This window comes from Natrix helvetica (genome assembly GCF_964273705.1).
Source record: "Natrix helvetica genome assembly, chromosome: W".
In the NCBI taxonomy this organism is placed as follows: Eukaryota; Metazoa; Chordata; class Lepidosauria; order Squamata; family Natricidae; genus Natrix; species Natrix helvetica.
The window spans coordinates 33,975,249-33,984,589 of NC_138555.1; positions in this window are offsets into that span (position 1 = coordinate 33,975,249).

The following is a 9,341-nucleotide window of genomic DNA, read 5'->3' on the forward strand; positions in this document are numbered from 1 at the left end:
AAGAGGGAAGAGACAGTGGGGCTGGAAGTGTGTGTGCGTGTTCACAAGCTGTGATTCTTAAAAACATCTGATTGAATCCAGGAAGAGGGAAGAGACAGTGGGGCTGGAAGTGTGTGGATGTGCACCAGCTGTGAGTCTTAAAACCGTCTACGTGAATCCAGGAAGAGGGAAGAGGGAGAGGGGCTGGAAGTGTGTGGATATGCACCGGCTGTGAGTCTTAAAACCGTTCGAGTGAATCCAGGAAGAGGGAAGAGGCAGAGGGGCTGGAATTGTGTGGATGTGCACCAGCTGTGAGTTTTAAAACCGTCTGCATGAATCCAGGAAGAGGGAAGAGGGAGAGGGGCTGGAAGTGTGTGTGCTGTGCACACGCTGTGAGTCTTAAAACCGTTTCGGTGAATCCAGGAAGAGGGAAGACGCAGAGGGGCTGGAAGTGTGTGGATGTGCACTGGCTGTGAGTCTTAAAACCGTTCGAGTGAATCCAGGAAGAGGGAAGAGGCAGAGGGGTTGGAAGTGTGTTGATGTGCACCGGCTGTGAGTCTAAAAGCCATTCGAGTGAATCCAGGAAGAGGGAAGAGGCAGAGGGGCTGGAATTGTGTGGATGTGCACCAGCTGTGAGTTTTAAAACCATCTGCATGAATCCAGGAAGAGGGAAGAGGGAGAGGGGCTGAAAGTGTGTGGATGTGCATAGACTGTGAGTCTTAAAACCGTCTACGTGAATCCAGGAAGAGGGAAGAGGCAGAGGGGCTGGATGTGTGTGGATGTGCACCAGCTGTGAGTCTTAAAACCGTCTACGTGAATCCAGGAAGATGGAAGAGGGAGAGGGGCTGGAGGTGTGTGGATATGCACCGGCTGTGAGTCTTAAAACCGTTCGAGTGAATCCAGGAAGAGGGAAGAGGCAGAGGGGCTGGAATTGTGTGGATGTGCACCAGCTGTGAGTTTTAAAACCGTCTGCATGAATCCAGGAAGAGGGAAGAGGCAGAGGGGCTGGAAGTGTGTGGATGTGCACCGGCTGTGAGTCTTAAAACCGTTGGAGTGAATCCAGGAAGAGGGAAGAGGGAGAGGGGCTGGATGTGTGTGGATGTGCATAGACTGTGAGTCTTAAAACTGTCTACATCAATCCAGGAAGAGGGAAGAGGGAGAGGGGCTGGAAGTGTGTGGATGTGCACCGGCTGTGAGTCTTAAAACCGTTTGAGTGAATCCAGGAAGAGGGAAGAGGCAGAGGGACTGGAGGTGTGTGCGTGTGCACGGGCTGTGAGTTTTAAAACCGTCTGCATGAATCCAGGGAGAGGGAAGAGGCAGAGGGTCTGGAAGTGTGTGGATCTGCACCACCTGTGAGTTTTAAAACCGTCTGCATGAATCCAGGAAGAGGGAAGAGGCAGAGGGGCTGGAAGTGTGTGGATGTGCACCAGCTGTGAGTCTTAAAACTGTTTGGGTGAATCCAGGAAGTGGGAACAGAAAGAGGGGATGGAAGTCTGTGGATGTGCACCAGCTGTGAGTCTTAAAACAGTTTGCGTGAATCCAGGAAGAGGGAAGAGTCAGAGGGACGGAAAGATTGTGTGCGTGTGCACTGGCTGTGAGCTTTAAAAACGCCTCAGTGAATCCAGGAAGAGGGAAGAGGGAGAGGGGCTGGAAGTGTGTGTGCTGTGCACAGGCTGTGAGCCTTAAGAACGCCTCAGTGAATGCAGGAAGAGGGAACAGGCAGAGGGGCTGGAAGTGTGTGGATATGCACCGGCTGTGAGTCTTAAAACAGTTGCGTGAATCCAGGATGAGGGAAGAGACAGAGGGGCTGAAAGTGTGTGGATGTGCATAGACTGTGAGTCTTAAAACCGTCTACGTGAATCCAGGAAGAGGGAAGAGGCAGAGGGGCTGGAAGTGTGTGGATGTGCACCGGCTGTGAGTCTTAAAACCGTCTGAGTCAATCCAGGATGAGGGAAGAGACAGAGGGGCTGAAAGTGTGTGGATGTGCATAGCTTGTGAGTCATAAAACCGTCTACGTGAATCCAGGAAGAGTGGAGAGGCAGAGGGGCTGGAAGTGTGTGGATGTGCACTGGCTGTGAGTCTTAAACCGTCTAAGTGAATCCAGGAAGAGTGGAGAGGCAGAGGGGCTGGAAGTGTGTGGATGTGCACTGGCTGTGAGTCTTAAACCGTCTAAGTGAATCCAGGAAGAGTGGAGAGGCAGAGGGGCTGGAAGTGTGTGGATGTGCACCAGCTGTGAGTCTTAAAACCGTCTGAGTGAATCTAGGAAGAGGGAAGAGACAGTGGGGCTGGAAGTGTGTGTGCGTGTTCACAAGCTGTGATTCTTAAAAACATCTGATTGAATCCAGGAAGAGGGAAGAGACAGTGGGGCTGGAAGTGTGTGGATGTGCACCAGCTGTGAGTCTTAAAACCGTCTACGTGAATCCAGGAAGAGGGAAGAGGGAGAGGGGCTGGAAGTGTGTGGATATGCACCGGCTGTGAGTCTTAAAACCGTTCGAGTGAATCCAGGAAGAGGGAAGAGGCAGAGGGGCTGGAATTGTGTGGATGTGCACCAGCTGTGAGTTTTAAAACCGTCTGCATGAATCCAGGAAGAGGGAAGAGGGAGAGGGGCTGGAAGTGTGTGTGCTGTGCACACGCTGTGAGTCTTAAAACCGTTTCGGTGAATCCAGGAAGAGGGAAGACGCAGAGGGGCTGGAAGTGTGTGGATGTGCACTGGCTGTGAGTCTTAAAACCGTTCGAGTGAATCCAGGAAGAGGGAAGAGGCAGAGGGGTTGGAAGTGTGTTGATGTGCACCGGCTGTGAGTCTAAAAGCCATTCGAGTGAATCCAGGAAGAGGGAAGAGGCAGAGGGGCTGGAAGTGTGTGGATGTTCTCCGGCTGTGAGTCTTAAAACCGTTGGAGTGAATCCAGGAAGAGGGAAGAGGCAGAGGGGCTGGAAGTGTGTGGATGTGCACCTGCTGTGAGTCTTAAAACCGTCTGAGTGAATACAGGAAGAGGGAAGAGGCAGAGGGGCTGGAAGTGTGTGGATGTGCACCGGCTGTGAGTCTTAAAACCGTCTACGTGAATCCAGGAAGAGGGAAGAGGGAGAGGGGCTGGAGGTGTGTGGATATGCACCGGCTGTGAGTCTTAAAACCGTTCGAGTGAATCCAGGAAGAGGGAAGAGGCAGAGGGGCTGAAAGTGTGTGGATGTGCATAGACTGTGAGTTTTAAAACCATCTGCATGAATCCAGGATGAGGGAAGAGACAGAGGGGCTGAAAGTGTGTGAATGTGCATAGACTGTGAGTCTTAAAACCGTCTACGTGAATCCAGGAAGAGGGAAGAGGCAGAGGGGCTGGATGTGTGTGGATGTGCACCAGCTGTGAGTCTTAAAACCGTCTACGTGAATCCAGGAAGAGGGAAGAGGGAGAGGGGCTGGAGGTGTGTGGATATGCACCGGCTGTGAGTCTTAAAACCGTTCGAGTGAATCCAGGAAGAGGGAAGAGGGAGAGGGGCTGGATGTGTGTGGATGTGCATAGACTGTGAGTCTTAAAACCGTCTACATCAATCCAGGAAGAGGGAAGAGGGAGAGGGGCTGGAAGTGTGTGGATGTGCACCGGCTGTGAGTCTTAAAACCGTTTGAGTGAATCCAGGAAGAGGGAAGAGGCAGAGGGACTGGAGGTGTGTGCGTGTGCACGGGCTGTGAGTTTTAAAACCGTCTGCATGAATCCAGGGAGAGGGAAGAGGCAGAGGGTCTGGAAGTGTGTGGATCTGCACCACCTGTGAGTTTTAAAACCGTCTGCATGAATCCAGGAAGAGGGAAGAGGCAGAGGGGCTGGAAGTGTGTGGATGTGCACCAGCTGTGAGTCTTAAAACTGTTTGGGTGAATCCAGGAAGAGGGAACAGAAAGAGGGGATGGAAGTCTGTGGATGTGCACCAGCTGTGAGTCTTAAAACAGTTTGCGTGAATCCAGGAAGAGGGAAGAGTCAGAGGGACGGAAAGATTGTGTGCGTGTGCACTGGCTGTGAGCTTTAAAAATGCCTCAGTGAATCCAGGAAGAAGGAAGAGGGAGAGGGGCTGGAAGTGTGTGTGCTGTGCACAGGCTGTGAGCCTTAAGAACGCCTCAGTGAATGCAGGAAGAGGGAACAGGCAGAGGGTCTGGAAGTGTGTGGATATGCACCGGCTGTGAGTCTTAAAACAGTTTGCGTGAATCCAGGATGAGGGAAGAGACAGAGGGGCTGAAAGTGTGTGGATGTGCATAGACTGTGAGTCTTAAAACCGTCTACGTGAATCCAGGAAGAGGGAAGAGGCAGAGGGGCTGGAAGTGTGTGGATGTGCACCGGCTGTGAGTCTTAAAACCGTCTGAGTGAATCCAGGATGAGGGAAGAGACAGAGGGGCTGAAAGTGTGTGGATGTGCATAGCTTGTGAGTCATAAAACCGTCTACGTGAATCCAGGAAGAGGGAGATGGGCTGGATATGTGTGGATGTGCATAGACTGTGAGTCTTAAACCGTCTAAGTGAATCCAGGAAGAGTGGAGAGGCAGAGGGGCTGGAAGTGTGTGGATGTGCACTGGCTGTGAGTCTTAAACCGTCTAAGTGAATCCAGGAAGAGTGGAGAGGCAGAGGGGCTGGAAGTGTGTGGATGTGCACCAGCTGTGAGTCTTAAAACCGTCTGAGTGAATCTAGGAAGAGGGAAGAGACAGTGGGGCTGGAAGTGTGTGTGCGTGTTCACAAGCTGTGATTCTTAAAAACATCTGATTGAATCCAGGAAGAGGGAAGAGGCAGAGGGGCTGGAATTGTGTGGATGTGCACCAGCTGTGAGTTTTAAAACCGTCTGCATGAATCCAGGAAGAGGGAAGAGGGAGAGGGGCTGGAAGTGTGTGTGCTGTGCACACGCTGTGAGTCTTAAAACCGTTTCGGTGAATCCAGGAAGAGGGAAGACGCAGAGGGCCTGGAAGTGTGTGGATGTGCACTGGCTGTGAGTCTTAAAACCGTTCGAGTGAATCCAAGAAGAGGGAAGAGGCAGAGGGGTTGGAAGTGTGTTGATGTGCAGCGGCTGTGAGTCTTAAAACCGTTCGAGTGAATCCAGGAAGAGGGAAGAGGCAGAGGGGCTGGAATTGTGTGGATGTGCACCAGCTGTGAGTTTTAAAACCGTCTGCATGAATCCAGGAAGAGGGAAGAGGGAGAGGGGCTGAAAGTGTGTGGATGTGCATAGACTGTGAGTCTTAAAACCGTCTACGTGAATCCAGGAAGAGGGAAGAGGCAGAGGGGCTGGATGTGTGTGGATGTGCACCAGCTGTGAGTCTTAAAACCGTCTACGTGAATCCAGGAAGAGGGAAGAGGCAGAGGGGCTGGAAGTGTGTGGATGTGCACCGGCTGTGAGTCTTAAAACCGTCTGAGTGAATCCAGGATGAGGGAAGAGACAGAGGGGCTGAAAGTGTGTGGATGTGCATAGCTTGTGAGTCATAAAACCGTCTACGTGAATCCAGGAAGAGGGAGATGGGCTGGATATGTGTGGATGTGCATAGACTGTGAGTCTTAAACCGTCTAAGTGAATCCAGGAAGAGTGGAGAGGCAGAGGGGCTGGAAGTGTGTGGATGTGCACTGGCTGTGAGTCTTAAACCGTCTAAGTGAATCCAGGAAGAGTGGAGAGGCAGAGGGGCTGGAAGTGTGTGGATGTGCACCAGCTGTGAGTCTTAAAACCGTCTGAGTGAATCTAGGAAGAGGGAAGAGACAGTGGGGCTGGAAGTGTGTGTGCGTGTTCACAAGCTGTGATTCTTAAAAACATCTGATTGAATCCAGGAAGAGGGAAGAGGCAGAGGGGCTGGAATTGTGTGGATGTGCACCAGCTGTGAGTTTTAAAACCGTCTGCATGAATCCAGGAAGAGGGAAGAGGGAGAGGGGCTGGAAGTGTGTGTGCTGTGCACACGCTGTGAGTCTTAAAACCGTTTCGGTGAATCCAGGAAGAGGGAAGACGCAGAGGGGCTGGAAGTGTGTGGATGTGCACTGGCTGTGAGTCTTAAAACCGTTCGAGTGAATCCAGGAAGAGGGAAGAGGCAGAGGGGTTGGAAGTGTGTTGATGTGCAGCGGCTGTGAGTCTTAAAACCGTTCGAGTGAATCCAGGAAGAGGGAAGAGGCAGAGGGGCTGGAATTGTGTGGATGTGCACCAGCTGTGAGTTTTAAAACCGTCTGCATGAATCCAGGAAGAGGGAAGAGGGAGAGGGGCTGAAAGTGTGTGGATGTGCATAGACTGTGAGTCTTAAAACCGTCTACGTGAATCCAGGAAGAGGGAAGAGGCAGAGGGGCTGGATGTGTGTGGATGTGCACCAGCTGTGAGTCTTAAAACCGTCTACGTGAATCCAGGAAGAGGGAAGAGGGAGAGGGGCTGGAGGTGTGTGGATATGCACCGGCTGTGAGTCTTAAAACCGTTCGAGTGAATCCAGGAAGAGGGAAGAGGCAGAGGGGCTGGAATTGTGTGGATGTGCACCAGCTGTGAGTTTTAAAACCGTCTGCATGAATCCAGGAAGAGGGAAGAGGGAGAGGGGCTGGAAGTGTGTGTGCTGTGTACATGCTGTGAGTCTTAAAACCGTTTGGGTGAATCCAGGAAGAGGGAAGACGCAGAGGGGCTGGAAGTGTGTGGATGTGCACTGGCTGTGAGTCTTAAAACCGTTCGAGTGAATCCAGGAAGAGGGAAGAGGCAGAGGGGCTGGAAGTGTGTTGATGTGCACCGGCTGTGAGTCTAAAAGCCATTCGAGTGAATCCAGGAAGAGGGAAGAGGCAGAGGGGCTGGAAGTGTGTGGATGTGCACCGGCTGTGAGTCTTAAAACCGTTGGAGTGAATCCAGGAAGAGGGAAGAGGGAGAGGGGCTGGATGTGTGTGGATGTGCATAGACTGTGAGTCTTAAAACCGTCTACATCAATCCAGGAAGAGGGAAGAGGGAGAGGGGCTGGAAGTGTGTGGATGTGCACCGGCTGTGAGTCTTAAAACCGTTTGAGTGAATCCAGGAAGAGGGAAGACGCAGAGGGGCTGGAAGTGTGTGGATGTGCACTGGCTGTGAGTCTTAAAACCGTTCGAGTGAATCCAGGAAGAGGGAAGAGGCAGAGGGGCTGGAAGTGTGTGGATGTGCACCGGCTGTGAGTCTTAAAACCGTTGGAGTGAATCCAGGAAGAGGGAAGAGGGAGAGGGGCTGGATGTGTGTGGATGTGCATAGACTGTGAGTCTTAAAACCGTCTACATCAATCCAGGAAGAGGGAAGAGGGAGAGGGGCTGGAAGTGCGTGGATGTGCACCGGCTGTGAGTCTTAAAACCGTTTGAGTGAATCCAGGAAGAGGGAAGAGGCAGAGGGACTGGAGGTGTGTCCGTGTGCACGGGCTGTGAGTTTTAAAACCGTCTGCATGAATCCAGGGAGAGGGAAGAGGCAGAGGGTCTGGAAGTGTGTGGATCTGCACCACCTGTGAGTTTTAAAACCGTCTGCATGAATCCAGGAAGAGGGAAGAGGCAGAGGGGCTGGAAGTGTGTGGATGTGCACCAGCTGTGAGTCTTAAAACTGTTTGGGTGAATCCAGGAAGAGGGAACAGAAAGAGGGGATGGAAGTCTGTGGATGTGCACCAGCTGTGAGTCTTAAAACAGTTTGCGTGAATCCAGGAAGAGGGAAGAGTCAGAGGGACGGAAAGATTGTGTGCGTGTGCACTGGCTGTGAGCTTTAAAAACGCCTCAGTGAATCCAGGAAGAGGGAAGAGGGAGAGGGGCTGGAAGTGTTTGTGCTGTGCACAGGCTGTGAGTCTTCAGAACGTCTGAGTGAATCCAGGAAGAAGGAAGAGGGAGAGGGGCTGGAAGTGTGTGTGCTGTGCACAGGCTGTGAGCCTTAAGAACGCCTCAGTGAATGCAGGAAGAGGGAACAGGCAGAGGGGCTGGAAGTGTGTGGATGTGCACCGGCTGTGAGTCTTAAAACCGTCTGAGTGAATCCAGGATGAGGGAAGAGACAGAGGGGCTGAAAGTGTGTGGATGTGCATAGCTTGTGAGTCATAAAACCGTCTACGTGAATCCAGGAAGAGGGAGATGGGCTGGATATGTGTGGATGTGCATAGACTGTGAGTCTTAAACCGTCTAAGTGAATCCAGGAAGAGTGGAGAGGCAGAGGGGCTGGAAGTGTGTGGATGTGCACTGGCTGTGAGTCTTAAACCGTCTAAGTGAATCCAGGAAGAGTGGAGAGGCAGTGGGGCTGGAAGTGTGTGTGCGTGTTCACAAGCTGTGATTCTTAAAAACATCTGATTGAATCCAGGAAGAGGGAAGAGACAGTGGGGCTGGAAGTGTGTGGATGTGCACCAGCTGTGAGTCTTAAAACCGTCTACGTGAATCCAGGAAGAGGGAAGAGGGAGAGGGGCTGGAAGTGTGTGTGCTGTGCACATGCTGTGAGTCTTAAAACCGTTTCGGTGAATCCAGGAAGAGGGAAGACGCAGAGGGGCTGGAAGTGTGTGGATGTGCACTGGCTGTGAGTCTTAAAACCGTTCGAGTGAATCCAGGAAGAGGGAAGAGGCAGAGGGGTTGGAAGTGTGTTGATGTGCACCGGCTGTGAGTCTAAAAGCCATTCGAGTGAATCCAGGAAGAGGGAAGAGGCAGAGGGGCTGGAAGTGTGTGGATGTGCACCAGCTGTGAGTCTTAAAACCGTCTACGTGAATCCAGGAAGAGGGAAGAGGGAGAGGGGTTGGAAGTGTGTTGATGTGCACCGGCTGTGAGTCTAAAAGCCATTCGAGTGAATCCAGGAAGAGGGAAGAGGCAGAGGGGCTGGAAGTGTGTGGATGTTCTCCGGCTGTGAGTCTTAAAACCGTTGGAGTGAATCCAGGAAGAGGGAAGAGGCAGAGGGGCTGGAAGTGTGTGGATGTGCACCGGCTGTGAGTCTTAAAACCGTTTGAGTGAATCCAGGAAGAGGGAAGAGGCAGAGGGGCTGGAAGTGTGTGGATGTGCACCAGCTGTGAGTCTTAAAACCGTTTGGGTGAATCCAGGAAGAGGGAACAGGCAGAGGGGATGGAAGTGTGTGGATGTGCACCAGCTGTGAGTCTTAAAACAGTTTGCGTGAATCCAGGAAGAGGGAAGAGTCAGAGGGGCTGAAAGTGTGTGGATATGCACCGGCTGTGAGTCTTAAAACAGTTTGCGTGAATCCAGGATGAGGGAAGAGACAGAGGGGCTGAAAGTGTGTGGATGTGCATAGACTGTGAGTCTTAAAACCGTCTACGTGAATCCAGGAAGAGGGAAGAGGCAGAGGGGCTGGAAGTGTGTGGATGTGCACCGGCTGTGAGTCTTAAAACCGTCTGAGTGAATCCAGGATGAGGGAAGAGACAGAGGGGCTGAAAGTGTGTGGATGTGCATAGCTTGTGAGTCATAAAACCGT